At 35.0% G+C, this 17,952-nt stretch overlaps 1 protein-coding gene across 2 annotated transcripts in view; it reads right to left on the bottom strand.

Moving 5' to 3' along the window:
• The window catches only part of LOC120774251 (protein obstructor-E-like), a 231,586-nt gene that overhangs the window by 102,944 nt on the left and 110,690 nt on the right, over positions 1-17,952 (bottom strand). The gene's annotated exons all lie outside the window — the stretch shown is intronic.

Genomic DNA, 17,952 nt, shown 5'->3' with positions numbered 1-17,952 from the left:
CCTTCAATACCCGAATCATTAAGCGGAGGTATCGCAATCAACCGAAGTTTACGCATAGAGTTCATGCAAAGGGGAAACTCGCTTGTCGTTCGAAAATAAGCAATATTTAAGTGATCTATATCTAAATGGGGTGTTTACGGTGTGCCGAAATTCCACACTAACACACGCATTCTCATACAAATGTAGCGTTAATGTGCGGCAAAAGGACACTCAGTGAGCAGCCAAACCTTGCTGTTTAATGACTATCTATCCGTTTTTGGAAAATCTAATGAAAAGCTCAATTTTAATTGCAATTTCCAAAGAAATTAATACGATAATGAAAAGGTTATATGAAGCTTTGCCAAGTGCGATTGTAAGCCGACAGCCGACAGCTGAATGCCGCAAAGTTTTCGTATAAATATCATTGCTAAGGTCTTGGTAAAGGTATAACGAAAGATTAATATGACATCGCAGACAAAACAACAACAACTATTAAGCGAAAAGGGATTATAACAGAAAAGGTAGCGAACATATTTTAGAAACACATCGTTGCTTAATTATGTTGGAAATGTATATATACATATATATGTATAAGTAAGCCTACATATGGGTATTCATATGTATTCATATGCAATATAAAGGAATAGATTTGGTTAGTTATCACCCTCTATTACCTATGGAAGGTTTTGAATATCTAATGGAGGTTGCCAAATAATAAAAAGAAAAATCGATTATTTCCAAAACCCTCTCATTTCCAAAATTTTTCTTAAGGTAGAAGACTAGAGAAATTTAAGTTGTAATCAAGCATCATTACTTCTTTATAATACTTATCTAACGGTAATATAATAACCAACCAGATTATATATGTATATATATATATATCAACAGTCTTAGCTAAGTCATAAACCATCTAAAGCAGATGTTAAAAGTTCTTAGCTAGATCCCAAACCACATCTCGCTTATAGCGTATACCTATGGAACTGTAAACGAAAAAAAAAAACAACTGTCGTGTGTTGCGTCGATGATATTTCCTTAATGATGATGGTCTGGAAACGAATAGCCTCATTCAGTTTATCAAGGATCTTAGCTAAGTTATAAACCATACAAAGCAGATTTTACAGTAGCGCAAAGGTCTTAGCTAGGTCGCAAACCACGGCTTGCTCATAGCGTATACCTGTTGAACTGTAACCTAAAAATTAAAATAATTGTAGTAAGTTACGTGAATGCTATTTCCCAAATGATAATGGCCTCGAGACAAAAAGCACGATGAAAGCTTCAGGAAAAATTCTAAAATTTATGAATAAACCGACAGCGATTAAATTTAGTTAAACAAAGTATCCTGAAGGCTAAGTCGTGTCCAAATGTAGCCTTGGAACTTTCTTTTTCACACTCAACGGTATGCTCAACGAATGCAACTCAATATAGGTCGATAGTATAGTAAAGCAGACGGGTTCTTTCTGTGCAAGGTTTTGAACTCGATAGCCCTCCGCAATGCACTCCACTGAGCAAATTAAAAACTCTAAAGCAGCGATGCTCATGGCTTGGTTTCGTTTGACTCCCAAGAACATAACAGTCACTAGAGTTTTCTTACAAAAATATTAAACGTAATAGTTAGTTTAATAGTCGAAGTATCCTTTGTCAGTTTCGCGAAGTAAGTTGTTGTAAGTTTTATTGATATTGTTGACGTATGGCTCAGAAGTGAACAAAGTCACCAAAATCGAGAGTCTTTACAGCAACAACTCGCTACCGTAACTCCATCGAAAGCATAGAATATATGTATTTGGCCTACGGGTCACTATTCCAGAGAGGAAACATTTAGGAGTGCAATGAGCAACCAACAATAGAGTCCATAAAGATCGTTGGATATTTGAATCTTTGATAGTTTTGTGAGCTACCAAAGAAATAAATTGACCGACAACAACAATATGATCGAAATTAGAGCTTTCAACAACCTCTTGTTGAACTTTTTTTCAACTATGAATCAATTAAACGACCATAAATATGCAAGCCACGCAAAATATTCTTATGAGGTTGGTTGACTAAGTAAGGTTAGGTAATTAGGCTTATATCCGTGATGCTATGAACCTACTTAGACAGCTAGAAGCGCCAGTCCATTATGATGATAAGAATCAAATCATATACCAAAAACACCTTCGCATATCGACAAAGCGCCACAAATTTGTTAAGGCCGCTTACTCACTTACAGCCAATTCGACTGGCTCACAAAAATATGTATAATATTCAACTTTGGATGTATGGTATTCAATTGTATTGTACGACCGGTGCATTACTATTGACATAGTACAGATGTCCCATTTAAAAATCCTTAGAGCGATAATGGGTTCACCATGTCACATTCAAAATAAAAACATCCAAAAAGGAAGTATAAGACAGCGGAAAAAAGAGGAAATCAAACTCCGGGAACATCGAAATCCATTGGCTAATGCCTTGCCACAAACATGTAATCAATCGGCATAGACCATAGACTTGACGTAGAACCACAAGAAATAGTCTAACTGCGTCAAATCGCACAACCGAGGTGGCCAATTTTTTGAGATAGCACGTTCACCAAACTCGGTTTTCAATACATCGATTGTGACATTTGCTGTGTGGCTTGTGGCGCCGTCCTCTTGGAATGTCCGAGTTCATATCTTTCAATTCAGGTAAAAAATATTTGGTTATCATTGAGTCGTAACGATTCCTATCTCGAAAAAGTACGACCCAATGACGCCCCCAGTCCATAAACCGCGCTAAACCGTAAAAAAAAAAACCGTTTTCGGAAAGCAATGGTGACTCATACGAATGTACTTTGACAGGAATAACGAATTTCATTGATATTCCAAACCGTTTTTGTATTATTTAAAAAAAAACTTTTGTAGCGTTCTTTTTGTAAAACCCGCTCTTAAAGTTGAGGCCACTGACCCCGATTTCGGTAGTAAATTTTAATCATTTCGACTCGTTGTTGTATCATATATCTTTCCATGATGAAATAGCAAACCTTATTGAAGAGAAATGTCAAAAGAGCGTGGGAAAAATATGGCGTCGTTTGCTGTCTCTATCGTTATTTGTAACGTCCGTATTGAAAAACCCTATATTTCCCGACGTTCGCTTCTGGGTGTTACAAACTTCGTGCCCAGTTTTGGGTAAAAAAAGAAAGGCTGATATATTTGCATAACGTCTTCAATATTGCTGTAATTTCATACCAGTAAGTTAAGCAAAACTTTAACTTCATTATTCGGGAAAATAAAATCGCTTTTAAGACATATGCCTCTTGTATATGCTAATGGCAATCCAAAACTCCACTTAGCCCAACTTAACTTACGAAGGCAGTTGCATACAATTTTGATTTACAACACTTCGGTTTATAGAAATTTTAAGCTATTGCGGTTGTTGTTGCAATTATTAGGGCGCAATTCGGTTATTTTTTGTAGGAATTTTTTAACTTTCAATTTTGTTGTTGTAAAATTTATATTTTCTGTTTAGCTGCTGTTAAATTTTTACTGTGCAATATTTTTTATTTTTTTGTTTTTGTTATTTTGTTGTCGTTGTTCAACATTTGTTTTGTTATTAAATTTGCGTGCGTGTGGTTGCACTTGCCGAGTGTTAATTTTCATGTTTCCTGCTGCTGTTCTGCTTTACTCCAGGGAATACCGCAAGAATCATACATCAGGCAAGCGAAACAGGATTATATACAGTTGACTCTATGTATGTAGGTGTCTATGTGGGTTTGTGCGTATTTTTTGTTGCAGTGAAAAACAAAAAGGAAGAAAAAAGCATAAAATGCCTGATAACAAACTTAGAGAAATATAAAAAAAAATGTAAACGCAACGCAGTGAGAAGGAGAGAATTTTCATTTTTATCCTGCGGCGACTTGTCCCAACAGTTTGTAGACAGTTGTTGTTTGAACGGTTGCCGCCTCGACTGTTGTTCCGTTCGGCGGTTGGGGCCAGCAGCTGTTGGCCAGTTTGCTGCATTGTAGTCCCCAGAGAGATGGCCAACCGCGTTGCTGAGTTTGCTTCCTGCCGCCGGTTTGTTCGGTTGCTTTGCGGCTGCTAAGCGTGTGAATTTAGATTGTAAACTTTTGTCCGGTCCGGTGCGTACTCACTACCTCGGACGTACGGAGAGCATGAGTGCGGGTGGGTGTGAGTTTAGGGATCGCAAATAAATTGCGTTAAGTGCAACACATTAGTTTGCATGGATTTTTGAAATGAAAATTATTTACTCGCCCTTACCTCAGGCCTCAAGCGTCGAGCGTCACCGCTTGTCCGCTCATCTAGTGCTCTCTTCATGCATTTCACACTCCTTGCGAGCCAGTGTGGTTCTTGCAGACCATTTCAAGGTACTGTTGGGTTCGTCTTTATTGGATTTTGTCGCTTTTGTTGCAAGTAAAAATGTTGCTGCGTATTAAAGTAGTTGAGCAATGTGCCGTTGTTCATAATTTTTTGCCTCTCAATACTTTGTTTGTACGAGTGTGTGTGCGTATATCCATATATATATAATTTACTTGAAGCTTCTTGCGGTTATCTGCGTGTGTGCGCCCAAATATCCCTGCATTGTTTTCCATTTGGGAAAATACAGTAAATTTCGTGCAAATTAGTGAAAGGTAGCCAAGCAGAAAAGCAACAACACACAAGTCCACACAGTCGAGCGAATTGCTGAATAAATCTTTAGACAAAAAATTTCAAAATTTCATTATGTTCTATGCAAATTTGTACAAATTTAAGTTTAAATTGATATTAATGAGTTCTATTTTCTGTTGGTTGGTCCATTTTGGTTTTTGTGCTTGTTCTTACACTAAAACTGTTTGAAAACTCTTGGGTCTGTTGGCTATTTACGCATTATATGGCGCATGCAAGTACTAGGGTTGAGGCATTTTTTTGTCGAAAATCTTGTTTGTCACGTTTTTATGGCATGTGGGCTAATTAATATTAATTTCATTAGTTAGTTTAGAGGACCAAACAAAAAAGGTCGACGTTTTTTCTATCTAATCTAAAAAAATGGGAAAAGTTTTGTATATGCATTTTTTTAATTTTGAAAATATGACGAATGTAATGCTATAATTAAGGATTATATAATGCAATTATTATAGATGACATGTGACTAATGTATGTTAAAATATGATTTGAAGGAAAACCTATTTAAGGTGTGCGCTTCTCCACCCTTTCATTTCATTGAATATGCCAAACCGTTTTTGTTTTATTAAAAAAAAAATTGTTGCGCTATTGAAAAACCCGTTATATATAAAAATGATCAGCAAGATAAGCTGAGTCGATTTAGCCCTGTTTGCCGCTCTGTCAGTCTATGTGTCTATATATACACGTATGTAGTCCCTCGTGATTTGAGATATCAAAAAATCAAAAACAAAAATTTTACACACGTTCTCTTCTCCCCAAGAAGCTGCTTATTTGTCGAAATAACTGGCATCGGACCACTATATGTTATAGCTGTCATACAAACTGAAGGATTAAAATCAAGTTGTTGTACGGAAAACTTTTTTATCTAACAATATACCTGTATCTTCATGAAAAGATATTTTCAAGGCAACACTGCCATCTCTGTACATATTGTACAGTAATATCGAAGCAATTATGCGAATAACTAAATATTTATTACATTTTCATTTATTTTTTTAACTAACCTCACAAATTTCTTCACTTTTTTCATACTCCACGAACAGACAAATGAAAAGTACGTAAGCCTTTATCAAAACTTAAGTTAGGTTAGGGTAAACTGGTATACCACTAAGTCCAGTTGGTCATTTACGATCCCACTGATCGGAATGAACATAACGGCAGTTAAGCAGGACAAAGAAGAAATTGCAATTATTTTCTCAGAAAATGTCCAATATTTGCTTATTGAACTCTTAGCATGAAACCGATTGCCTCCAACTGAATTCACAAGTAATTAGTCAGCTGCTAAGGCAATATGGTAGGCTGTATTTCTACTGCTCGTGATGGATGCTGAATGTATTATAGGTGTTACAATATGTACGAAACCACCCTTTGTTAAGTTGCAAAACTCTAAATATTTAGGCTCAATTAGCGCTGGATACTCCATTTTGATGCGCAATCGTTGTTCTTTCATAAACTTGCTATCTCGTTTCATTTTTGCGCTCAACCACTTTGTGCTTTCGATGAAACTACTTATGTCCGCTGTGCATTTTGTGAACACCCATTCAAGGTTTGGTGCCTGTTCCAAATATGCTGTGTCCAACTTGTGCTCGAGTTGCAAATGTACAGAGAAAGTGACCCCTTATAGTTGCTGTAAGCCTGAAAATATTATTCTTAGACCTATGTGGTAAATCCTTGATTCTACTCTTATCATGTTTTGGCAATATTTGCTTCGTTATCAGGCAGCTGGTTATTGATTTCCATCTGCACTGTGCTATCTGTTCATAATAAGTATAAATCTCACTTTTGACCGTTCCCTGCGGACATGGCATTAACTCCACTTCGGACTGCTCCTCAGTCATATAATAATTTTCATAGAAAGCCGCCGTACTTTTGCATAAAATAATAGGCTTTTAATGTGATTGTACCATGACTAGGAGCACACAGAACAGGATTAGCAGTCGATATAGACTTCGCAATGCTCTGAAAATCTTACCCACGTACCTAGAAATTTTAAATTTTCTCCCAATCGAACCCTAATGAATCTAATAACTGAAATTTACCGAGTTCTATGACAACTATTTTCCAAATACGCCGAACTTAACTGTCAACTCAGTTGGTCCAGACGTCTGCAGTCAACAAAGATTAAATACGTGGATCTCCTCTCGTCAGCTCTGCTACCGCAAAAAGTTGCTGTGTTTGTTAAATTTGATCTCAAGTGTTCCAAATTTTAAAACATTTTCCTCACTGATCCATCATGAACACTTTAAATATAAATCGGAGTAAATAATTAACTTTATTACATCTTTGTTATGACAATTTTGGTTGTGTTCAGTTGACTTGTCACGTCTTTCCCTATAACTATTATCTTCACTTATAAATGAAGCATTTTGTATTGCTAGGAGAATGTCTATCAAGCTCTAATTTAATAAAACACCAGCAAATCACACCATTTACCTGCCCACATGGCGGAAAGGGACCTCATATAGACGATGAGGTATAAATATCAATCTCTCAATATTATTTATATTCAATTCCGCACACGACCGCTACATAGGTAACCAACTGGGCAAGTGGCCGCGCTGCTTTATTTCATGACATTGACTTCCCTTCAGTGGCGCAATGCCGCCTACATCGCACATAATATTGCAGCCTAGCTCACCACGCTGACTTTCTTCTAATACTTTCATTTTTAACGCTCTGATATCTTTCGAATGGAATGGCACACATTAATTTCTAATAAAAAAATATATTATGAATTTTCAACAGAAAAAAAATTATTTTTCATATTGCTTTGTAGTAAATATTATATAAGAAAGTATATGTGTATGTTATACGTAGTACCAAAAACACACTTTAAGAAATGTGAAGTAATTTCCGAAATATGCAAAGTCAAAAAACAATAAAATTGTATTCATATTTCTTGCAATTGAAACATCTACTCTAGAAAGCAAAAATTGCAACCTCACTTAACTAGAAGGAAAACAGCTCACATATACACACGCAAAAATATACTTGCACATGTGTCAACAGCACTGACATCGCTACAGCAACATGGTACAAGCTCTAGGCAACACAAGAACAATGCAAAGGCAAGTAAACAAAAGCTTGCAACAACTTAAGCTTCACATACCGGAGGTGTGCTCCAGCATTTTGTCTTTCAACGTTTGCCCACAATGAACTCATAAGTCCAGTATTCTTGCAGTTTTTATACACTTTCACACACACTAGCATAAGACAGTCCTTGTAGTCTATTTTTTTCGACCACTACCTGTTCAGTGGTCTCCTTTGTTCAATCATTCATCGTGTAAATTCTTCTTCTCCTCGTTGCTTCTCTTCTGTTCCTCATTGCTTCTCTTCAGAGCAATTGATTGATGACCGACCATGGTCAAGTGCAAACGTAATTAAAATATTTCACTAACAAATTTATTAGTCTTCATTGTAGCTGTGTAGCTTCTTCTGGTAATATACGTATGTGTGTATTAAATATATGTATGTAAATGTGCTGGCTGCTTCTTGTATTATTTTTTCGAGTTTTGTTATTTGAATTGAGTTTTTATATGCAATTTCAATCTTTCATATTTTTTTGTCTTTGATTTATGCAAATATACATACAGGGAGTACATTATTTGTAAATAAATAGAAATAAATAAAATGTTTTGATTCTTTCCCCGAGCTGCACAATTTTATTTACAAGCATATAATTCCTTCATGGTTAATTATTTGTTTGTAAATTATATAATAGGATTATAAATTAGCAATGAAAATATTTAATTGCCTCAAAATTCTTATTCTATTCTATTTACACAAATATATTAGGGTGATCGTTATTTTTAAAATTCTTTTTTGTGTTTTTGTAAACGTTTACTGAAGCTTCAGATTTTGCTCTAAAAAGGATGCAACTTAAAAATGCTTTATTTTCTAGTTAAAGCTATTTAGGAAAGGTTTAGCTTTAAATACATTTCTCTTTTTTGATACTACATACTTGTATATTTAACATAGGAAATTTTAGTTCTTTTACAATATATATATTTTTTTTTTTTGCTTTACAAAAATGGTGTTATCCTTATTTTCTATAAAAAAAAGTCATACGGTATGAGAGTTATGCATCAAATGTACTGCTTTCATACAGTACACCATGTCGTATGAGTAACACAGAATGTGTAAAACACTTGTACGAATGCTCAGTGCATTTGATGTATGACTTTAACTGCGTATAACTTTTAAAGAAGCGTTTTTATGAAAGAATCAAACAGATCTTTATTTCGAATCGGAAAATTTGATATTGGAACATCATCTTTTCACAGTCTAGATTTACTTGCATAAAGCAAAATATCAAAAAATCCCATGGGAAATACATTGTATGTTTTAAGCATGATTTAAAACAAAAATTTGGTGAAGATACATTGTCAAATGCGAAAGTTTTCCATACAAGATCGTTCTGATTCCGATCGTTCGGTTTGTATGGCAGCTATATATTATAGTGGTCCGATATCGGCAGTTCCGACAAATGAACAGCTTCTTGATGAGAAAATGACGTTTACAATATTTCAAAACAATATCCTAAAAACTGAGGGACTAGAACGTATATATAGAGACAGACGGACTGACAGACAGACGATCATTTCTGTATATTATTTGTGTATATACTTTATAGGGCCTCCGACACTTCCATCTGGGTGTTACAATATACCCTCTTCAGTATATAATAATGAAGCTTAGAAATATTGAATGATATCTACTGAGGAAGCAATAGAAGAGGTGACTCTTTTGGATATGCCAAACTTTGGAGAGCGGCAAATAAAACAACCAGATATTATGAATCAATAGGCAGGTATGTTCATATCTCTCTTTATTTTCAAGAGATTATATGCTTTTTCAGCAATCCGCATTAGTTTTTGTTTTGAATTCAATTATGTGACTGGATAAGTAGTTGCTTTCATCTATGAACAATTTTTTACAGGAGAACACAGCTTAAATATAGCAGGGAGAAGGCATTAGAAGGATCTAATAACAATATACTGAATAGAATATGACAAGCCTTAAATAAATACCCGATACTTAGACTAACGCTTGTTCATAAATCTAAATATGTTGCAAGAATTGTAAGCCATATCGTTAGAAATATTTCAATCACCAAACTGGCAATACTTTTGCTTATATATTTAATGTCAACAAGTCTAGAAACACTAAGACTTTCAGGGTTTAACTTGGCAATGGCTAATAACCCAATCTGATAACAATTCAGCCGAATCGATAAAAAAGGTTTCTTGGATTGATACAACTTTTGTTTATTTTCTTGTGAAGTTTGATCTCCACAAGTCCTACGGAAGCTTAGTTTGGGGATTTTTATATCAATAAAAAACTAAAACAAGTTAAAAAGGCAATTTTGTGTTTTCAATGGCATCGCGGCCACGGAAGATATGCAAATGTTAGAGAAGTTTTTCTGCGAGTCTACTTTATCATGAATTTGAGATACACAAAGCATCCAAAATTGCCTCGGAGTCCGCCATTCTCATGTGTTAATGACGATAACATCGGAAAAGTAAAAGGTGCAGTGCTTGAAAATCGTCATGTTGGCTTCAGAGCGACAACAGAGAAACTTAGCATCTCTTATGGATCGACTCAATACTTTTTTGTTAATGTTTTGAGAATGAAGCGTGTCACTACTAGATTCGTATCACATCACAGGACCTGAAGCTTTTGCAAAAACGACGTCAAGCAGAGGTTGCAAGGGAGTTGCTAGAGAGCGTAACTGCGAGCCATACATTCATCAACATGAACATGGCAACATTACAGACGGCGAGACGTGGCTTATGAATATGACACCGTAACTGTCCAACAATCTGGCGAATGGCGCTCCAAAAATGAGTCGAAACCGGAAATATCAAAAATCCCTGAAGGCACAGAAGTCCATACTTGCTGAGACTTATAAAAAATGTTTGGAAAATTGGATTAAACCTAGTTTTTATTGGCTCTGGAGCCTACTTAGAAAGCGGTAATAAAGATTTATTCCAGTCCGGTTCAAATTTGATCACATGGTATTTTGTCACAACTTTCTACTAACAAAAAAATATAATAACGCCATTCGGCTTAGATTAAAAACCCACCTGTCGAATTTTGATAAGTTAGCATCAGCTCTTGTCTGTTGGTAAAAATAAATATGTAGAAAATCAATCGCGCTAGTTTAAGAGGCGAATATGCCAAGCGAAGAGTGTTATATCTATGAATATATAGTAAATCCAAAGCAAGAAAAAAATCAAGTGTTTTTCCGAGAAACTATTTACCCAAAACTAGTCTAGAAAATTAACTCTTCTTAGGTAAGAGTTATGTTTTCTATTTTCTAAAGTGTTTTGGATCCTCAAGTACGATAAATTTGAAACTATAAGTTCATTTTGAATACTCTTTGGATTTCATCAGAAAGGAAACTTATTTTAAATGTGATTTATGTAGAGAAAGTTCTGCTTGATAGAAAAAACGATTTAGATTCAAAGCTTATATTAAGAAATCTCAAAACCCAGTCACTAAATTTCCATTCAGAATCAGGGACAGCTATGGCAAGCCTTCCACAGAAAAGAAAATCCGTGTTATTGATAAATACTCTACTTATCGCCAACGAAAATTGATTTCCCATGCAATTCGCAAGCAGCATTATTTTAATTAATTGCATTATGTGCTGTATTTATTTTCGAAGAAGACAAAACTAATGCAAACACACACATAAAAACCGTCGTTATTATCCATAAAGCTTAAATACGCATTTCAATTAATTTAATGGCAAATGGCAAAGAAATGCGAAAAATGCCGCATTACTCTTACAGCTAAGCTCGGCTGAGTGAGCAGAATTGCTATTCAATAATTCGTAATTATCTACAATGCCCAAGAGTGATCAGAAGCCATTGAATTGATTAATTGCCAACACAAACATAAAACATGAAACATAAAAACACACATACAAACAGACAGGCAAGCCGTTATAAGAATTGATATGAATATTTCAAATATTTAACAAATAATGCACTCACACTGCCGTTATCATGATTTAAAATACACCAGAGAGAAAAAATCTAGCAGCGCGTGCAATGAGTTTGTTTTATTACAGGCGAATATTTCTATATATAGCCATATATGTGTGTGTGCGTGGGGAAAAAGGGACAAATGCGAAAAAGCTGCATGTAACGATTACGATAATTTGCAATTAAGTTAAAACACCTGCAAATGAAATCATAAAATCCGACAAAATGAATTGGAAATGTGCGCTACACGAATTTTTAAAAGCGCTCAAGCACACACACACACACATATACACATACACACATTTGCGGGCAATCGCAAGCATTTGAAAAGGTTCGAATGAGGGAATACCAGCAACTAAACGCAAGGCAAATACCCAAGACGCTGGCACAAGCTGTATGCTGTGCCATCATATACACACACACAGCCATGCATATTTGTATTGGTGTGTGTCAAGTACTACATAGATGAGTAGTTGTAAGCATTTGTGTGTGTGTAGCGGTTGACAAGTGGAGCGTGAGAGCGGCGCAGCAGCCAGGCAGGCATGCCTTTGGGACTGCTTATGCTTGTATGTATACTGCTATGTGTGCGTAGCGGTGTGCTTATGTGTTGTGTGTTTGTGTGCTGCCACCATCATGCCACTGAGTACATTTATCAAACGAATCACCACACTCAAATGGAAATTTATTCGAAAATGAACGTGAACACCATAAAACAAATGCAGCGGGCGCCCACGCACACATGTACATATATGAGTGTATTAGGGTGGGACAAAAACCCTCAAATTTTGAGATATCGTTCTAAAATTTTTTCCTCTCCAAGAAGGTGCTCTTGTGTCGGAACCAAGGATATCAGATAACTTTAGCATATAGCTGCCATACGAACTGACTGATCGGAATCAAGTTCTTGTATGGAGAACTTTTTTATTTGACAACATATCTTCACCAAATTTGGTATGGATTATTTTCCAAAACATTGATACAATCCTCAAAGATATTGTTCAAATCGGACGTCTAGAACATATGTATAACTGCCGTACAAGCTGATCCGCCGTAATCCGCTTCTTGTATGGAAAACTTTTTTATTTGACGGAATATCTCAACGAAATTTAGCATAGAATATTACTCAAGGCAACTCTATAATCTCCTAAGAAATTACTCAGATCGGATCACTATAGCTTATAGCTGCCATACAAACTGACTGATCAAAATCAAGTCCTTGTATACAAAACTTTTTTATTTCACAAGATATCTTTACGAAATTTAGCACAGATGATTGCTAAAAACAACTCTACAATCTCGTCAGAAATTGCTCAGATCGGATCACTATAGCGTATAGCTGCCTTAGAAACTGAACAAGCAAAATCAAGTTTTATAAAATATTTTGTATTTATGAAGGATATTATAACTTCGGTGCAACCGAGGTTAAATTTTGTGAAAACATACTCAAAAATTGTAAAAGAAATTAAAAAAAATTAGCTCTTTAAAATTAAAATTAAAATTAAAATTAAAATTAAAATTAAAATTAAAATTAAAATTAAAATTAAAATTAAAATTAAAATTAAAATTAAAATTAAAAATAATACCGAAATTAAAATTAAAATTAAAAATAAAATCAAAATTAAAATTAAAAATAATACCGAAATTAAAATTAAAAATCTAATTAAAATTAAGATTAAAGTATTAAAATAAAAATTAAAATTAAAAATAATACGGAAATTAAAATAAAAAAATCAAATTAAATTAAATTAAAATTAAAATTAAAACTAAAATTAAAATTGAAATTAAAAATAAAATTAAAAATAAAATAATACCGAAATTAAACTAAAAATCTAATTAAAATTAAATTAAAGTTAAAATAAAAATTAAAATTAAGATTAATAATAAAATATAAAATTATAATTAAAACAAAATGAAATTAAAATTAAAGTTAAAATTAAGATTAACTGCACTGCATAAATTAAAATTAAAAGTAAAATTTAAGAATATATTAAAATTAAAATTAAATAATTTTTTTTTGGCCCACCCTAATATACATACATAAATATATATAAAGTTAGTATTCTCTTCATGTACCTGTGTGTTTGTCACTTTTACATTCCCATTTTAATCTCTGACATTTGTGATTGTTGCGCAGCTAAGCCAGCGGTAAACATATGGCGTACACGTAAAACGGTAAATGAGGGTACCGTTGCTCCAGATAAAGCGTGCCACATTAACGCACCTGTACATATGTATGTCATACCACACACACCACCACACCACAAGCACTTACACTTATAGCTTCATTGGAGCTTGCTGGAGGTCTGGTGTGTCTACTGTTTCCCAAGCAACAACAATGTCACCATAAAGTGCACACTTTACCCGCATTACCTTTCGCACTTTTATCGCTTTGACTCAATGAGCGCTGCCGACTCACACGTACACGTATGTGTGTGTGTGTGGAGGGTAAGCAAATTTATTGGATTTTAAAATCGCTCCCCTGAGCTTTACTGGAAATCAACGCTTCCCGGCGGAGCAACCGCCCAGTTGTCTTCTAAACGCTCGTATAACTGTGTTGTATTACAGTTAAAACCGAAGCTTTGCCTTAAAGCCGAAGTGTAATGGTATGGCAGCGTCTCCAGCACCAAAGTCGGGTGACATCAATTCATTCATTTTCACTTTAATCTATTGAACGACAGTGAAAGAAGTGCCATTGAGGTGGCTACACTACAAAACACGCACAAACACACACAATCTCACTAACGATATTTCATACACACACACATGTAAGTATTTACTTGCAATATCCCTTTTGTGTCCACACACACACACACATGCAACTTTGCTATCGATGATGATGATGACATGTCGGTGAGTTACCTCGGTAAGCTACTTGATAAAAGCTATCAATGTTGAGCATGACGTTGCCATTTAACTTAAATTACTTGTCAGGCTAAGCAAAAGGAATTGGCTGCACTGCATATGTATGTGTGTATGTGTGTGGCATATTGATAGTCTAATAAATTTATGCAGTTACAAAGCCGACAACCCTATTGGATCAAAGTAGCAACAGCAAGACAATTTGTCATACTTTTTGACATGACACAGACTTTGGCAAACAATTTTTGTGCTCAAGCAATGAAAGCTGTAAGAAATTATGATTAAATATGGAAAGTGTTAGATCTAATCTAAAGTAAGACTTGGCTATAACAGTGTCTACGCCAATAAAGAAGAAGAAGGTAGACCTAATATGTGAAGTTCTTAACTCTCTCCGTGATTTACAGAAATATGTTGTTTAAAGCAAACAAGTTCTGCTCTAATATCAAATCTGTGAAATCCAACAATACCGAAAACTGACAAATCTTGAAGCTGTTACTCGCTGCAAACATTTCCTGGACCAATTGTTCTAAGCTATCAATACAAAATATATATTTTCAGCGTAAGAAGCATAAAAATCAGCCGTTGATGATTTCATCTACTCATAAACCTATTTTTTAACAGAAAACACCCAAACGCCTAACTAAAGATTTTATGGAACGATAAAACTGAATTTTAAAAAATCGTTTGTAACACTCTTCTTTTCAATCGTGGAACTTTTTGATATGAGTTGTTGTTGTATCAGCATAAAACTTTCCCAAACAGTTTTTTGGAATGTTACTGAGATGACTGACTTGGTGCTGTTGTGAATTTGGGACACGTTCTGATTATATAAGTCATAATGGAGTGAAATCGAAGCTGTTCATGAATCAAACAGTGTGACTTATAGAGAAAAGTCGAGTTTGCATACATATACTCAAAAATCTTGTTCTTTTTAGAATACACCCAAAGATTCCAAAACATTTTTTGGAACAATAAAACTGAACTTCAAAGAATCGTTTATAACACATTCTTCTTTCTTCTCTTTTCATTCGTCGAGCTTCTTGGTGCATGTTGTTATTGTATCAGCATAAAACTTTCCCAAACAGTTTCTAAGAATGCTACTGACGTGACTGACCTTGTACTGTTATGTATGCAGGTCACGTTCCGATTACATAAGTCGTAATGGCGAAAATTATAGAAAGAAGTCGAGTTGGTTGAGCTAATAAAGCTAAAAAACTATTGACATTTAAATTTAAGTCAATCTTAACACCGTACTGATTTCCGGAGTCAAACGATGTCAATAGCCGCTTTTTTTAAGTAGAAAGAATGGCTGATCCGTTCTCGACCTCACATCAAACAAGTTTTTTCTGAAGTTTTTCATCTCAGAGAGGTAAAAGCAATGGTAACTTTCAACAAAATTCACTCCTTTTTGGGGTAGTTTCGTGTACTCCTTATGCTTGGATTATCAATATAGTGGACTCAACAAATTTTTATGGAGAAAGCTCGACCAACACTACAGGGGGCATATATTGGGAAAAATTATATATAATTTTTAAGAGTATGCTACAAATTTAATGCCTTATACTTGCAGTACAGAATGTTGCAAAAATACTGGACTGGTGGGGTCAAAAATATCTCTTGGAATCTTTCAATGGGATACGAAGGAATACTGGGATGTTGAGGACAAAAATATCTTTTAGAATCTTGCAATATGATACGAGGAAATGCTGGGATGTGGAGGACAAAAATTGTATCTTCGAATCTTTCAATGGAATACGAGGAAATACTGGACTACTGGGGTCAAAAATGTATCTTCAAATCTTTCAATGGTATACGAGGAAATACTGGACTGCTGAGGTCAAAAATATCTCTACGAATCTTTCAATGGGATAAGAGGAAATACTGGACTACTAGAGTCAAAAATATATCTTCGAACCTTTCAGTGGGATCCGAAGAAATACGGACTTTGGGGGTCAAAACATGTCATAAAATCTTTCAATAGACCCTTTCACCAAAAAGTTCCAGAAGAAATTTAAACGCGTCTTCTGTATTTGTGTCGCTACAATTGAAATGATAAATTAGTGATCAAGTATCTTGACTAGACCAAAACCATGCAGCTCTATATCACGGAAGGAAAACATAAACATTTGAAACTTCTCTGTTATAAAAAGTGCTTTCACATCCGGCTGTTTGAAGGACGCATGAAACTCTCTCTTCTCTCGATTGATACAATTACATCAAGATCGCAGTAGAAGAAGAATCTAATCCAACACCTACTTAAAAATGCAAATTTCTATATAGATGATAGCATCTAGGGTTGTAGCGGATGGCATTTCAAAGCGATAACAAAATTTTTGGGACTTACATAAATCAGTCAATATAGTCGAAAATCGTCAAAAGCATACTTTTGGACTATTTCTCAGAACTTCCAACTGGTTACAATCACATCTGTGCCTACAAATCTTTTTATGCATATAAATGTGTGAGTGAAAGAGTTTAACCCAAGCTCATGGCCCTCATAATTCATTCAATTTGCCGCTCATTTGCATCGAATGACTGGCTGAGTTCAAGTCTAAACACATTAGACAAAACTGTATAGTAGAAATAAAACCAACACAAATACATGCATACATACATTTATATACATAATATTGTATGCAACAATGTTGTGCAACATCATCAGCATAGCCATATTTGCATGCGTGTAAGTGCGCACGAAGCACACTTAAAAGTGATTTTGAATTTTGCCTAAATTATTGCCTTTGTACCACGGGCCCTTATGTATTCGGTTACAACGCACTTTTTGTTGTACGCTTTGTTGTACACTTGTCACGCCCGGCAATACATCAATCACCACAAGCAGAATTTTCATTATCATGCTTAGCCGGCATGCCTTTGGTGCCCACATGCAGTTATGCAAGCACACACACATGCACACACAAACACTTACATGCTCATACGAACACAAATTTATATGCTCACACACATACACGTATAAGTATGTGTGGATTTTGCGCCTTTACATGGGCATACATTATCTTTCCGTCGCTCTTTATTCCAATCATTTTTGTATGAAATGTCCAAGCGCACAGTATTTTAAACTTTTGTCTGTGTGTGTGGATGAAGTAGAGTGGCCAAAGCAAATCATAAATAATGCCGAGAATTAAGTGCATTTTAGAAAATGGATTTTCTAGCATAAAATTCTTTTTATTTGATTGGCAAAAATACTGCGAAATGCGGACAATGTTCCATAAGAGGTAGGGTGGAGAGAATATGTGGGCGTTGGTGGAGAGTAAAACAGAAATTTAAGTTGCAGTAGCCATGGAGGATGGAGTCATGTGCAGAAGTTCACGTAAGCGAGGAAAGTTCTCTGATTGCCATTCACTCGGGAGTGGCCAGAAACGATTCTTTTACACATGGCTCAAGCAGCTCAATACTTCCGGTCTTTGACCAAGTATCCTCTACGTAGCCAGAAAATGTCCGTTTGAAGGCGAAAAATCCTCTCCACA

The sequence above is a fragment of the Bactrocera tryoni genome, chromosome 4 (assembly GCF_016617805.1).
Source record: "Bactrocera tryoni isolate S06 chromosome 4, CSIRO_BtryS06_freeze2, whole genome shotgun sequence".
In the NCBI taxonomy this organism is placed as follows: domain Eukaryota; kingdom Metazoa; phylum Arthropoda; class Insecta; order Diptera; family Tephritidae; genus Bactrocera; species Bactrocera tryoni.
The sequence above is the reverse complement of the archived record's forward strand: the minus strand, read 5'-3'. Positions and strand labels throughout refer to the sequence as shown.